Here is a 2,472-nt window from a genome sequence, read left to right on the forward strand (position 1 = left end):
ATAATAGTGTGTATTGGGTTATTGAGAAGAGACTAGAGAGTGCTTGACATTTTGGGCGGAGAGGGCCTTTTATCAGTTATTAAAGTATTAAAGTTGAAAAGCAATGATTAAAAGTTTAACTATTCCGAGCTTTAAACCAGCTGCGCGGAGGATATCGCCGCATCCTGGCCGCCGGCTCTATCCACTGGGCTATCAATTCCTTAGACCATCGAAGTGTTTTTATATTACTCATTGTCTTTTTGTTCACAACTTCTCCACATTTCGAAGTGTTTCACGAGCCAGAACGACCTATTTTTCTTCCTGGCTTGCTCTATAATAATCCAATTCAAATGCAATGCCAACAACAACTCAACAGCAACAATGCAAACTACGACAACAACCCACACATTGCGCATTGTTTAGAGCGGTTATAAAGTGTTGAAGCGCTCAAATTTGAAACTGTTTCAACCTGTCACCTGTCAGAATCGAGACGAGGCAGTGCATTGAATCACCTGATTGGACGGCGAACCAGTGAGTTGATTCATTCAGGAAATGAAGCAGTTGCTGGTTCGGACGTCACATGTCACGTGATTTGAAGCAGTTGCTGCTTCGGACGTCACATGTCACGTGATTTGAAGCAGTTGCTGCTTCGGACGTCACATGTCACGTGATTTGAAGCAAGCTTCGAAGCACTGCTTCTATGGAATAGGAAGTCCAGGGTTGAAGCTCCGTTCGAAGCTTCAGTGTCAAACTGCCATCACTACCGCTAACTAACAGGCAGCCTTAAGTAGTCTCTCCGTCGTGTTGCTTCTCCTGCGACTTTTACACATGGTAATTTTGGAGACAGCAACTAACTTACTGAAAAGAAGGGAATCTTTAAATTGTGGGTTTTATCTAACACGTGAAATGACAGTCAAGGTGCTCTCTGCTTGTCTCTGTTCTCTTTTTCTAATCCTTCCTCAAAGGTCCTTGTCTCTTATCAGTAATAAGACATGGAGGCGTGTGGCGTAGTGGGTTGTCTGTAGGTGTTGGGATCAGGGGGTCACAGGTTCAAACCCCACTGCATGTCGTTGTGTCCCTGAGACACTTCACCACAAAGTGCTCCTGTGGGGATTGTCCACAGTATTGAGTATGGAAGTCGCTTTGGATGAAAGCGTCTAACAAGTGATGTAATTAGATACTTTACAGCAGCTACTCCCCACCATTGGGCCTCAGAGCATAGTTTAGTGGGAGTGCAACATTGGATATGAAATAAAATACAAAGCAAGTCTTTGGATAAATGTGCGCAATAAGAAGTTATTTCAACACACTAACATGTAATGCCCATGTTGGCCACTGGGCACGTCTGATGTAGTAATATAAAATGATATATATTTTTTAGAAACTAAAACATCATGAGGGAGATGACTCGCAGCACTAAGCGAAGTACAAAGTATGTGGTGATGAAATACGAGCTTGAATAATTTACATTTAGATTCAGATCATTTATTTAAATCATTACTGCTGACAGTGGCAAAACATTTTCAGCCCAAATTAGTTTTTCTTCTTTGTGAGGTTACATTTGTTTATATTTTTGTTAGGCTGAAACGTTTAAACAATCAGAAATGGGCACTAACTTACAAAAGTTTTTCAAAATGTTTTATACTTTTTGAAATATTCAGCTTTTTAGACTCTTTTTTTAACGTGTGGGAGGAACCTTCAAATCCTCTTTTACCTACACCGTGCGCCAAAAGCTACTCCTTCCAAATACTTTCAGCTAGAGACTTCATTCCAACTTTAAAATGATTCTTAGACCTTCAGCTATAAAACCTGTATATCTTTTACACTTTTTGAGATATTTAACTTATTTTGGAACTTGGTAAAGAGGCCTTCTTCAGATTTTAACATTAGTGTGCATTGCGTAGCTCATTAATGCTAGTGCTTGATGTAACAGCTAGAGTGGAGGACAGTTTGAAATTTGCCTTCATATATTTTTTTTAACCTGCCATAATTCTCAAACCCTACACTCCTGAGACTTAATTTTTCATGAGAAATGTAGGAAAACATCTCGTAGCTTTAAAAATAAAAAAAAATTAAGCAAAAATAATTAAACAAAATGCCTCTTGAGGGCGTGAAGTGACAACAACTTTCAACATGTCTCCATTAAAGCCCATTGTACATTCAGGCTGATATTTCCTCACAGCAGCAGCCGCACACCTTTAGTTAATCTGCCAAAAACGCCACATTATTGACCTGAAAGTACACAAAAAGCACACTTCAGATACTCAAGGTCCTTGACATGCTTCACGCTTTGAAATTTCACCGATATCTGTTACGGTTCTTCAACAAAACGTTCACATGTAAGAGGTTCATCTCTCATTCAGAACAATGGAAAGGCTCTCCTCTCACTGATTACTGCACATCACCATGGAAACCTTTGATCTCTGGGCTCAAGCTCAGGTGTTTCATAACGTCGTTAGCTCAAATATGAATACCTGTGTCATGGAACACGAT

This window comes from Notothenia rossii, assembly GCF_949606895.1.
Source record: "Notothenia rossii genome assembly, chromosome: 8".
NCBI classification, from domain to species: domain Eukaryota; kingdom Metazoa; phylum Chordata; class Actinopteri; order Perciformes; family Nototheniidae; genus Notothenia; species Notothenia rossii.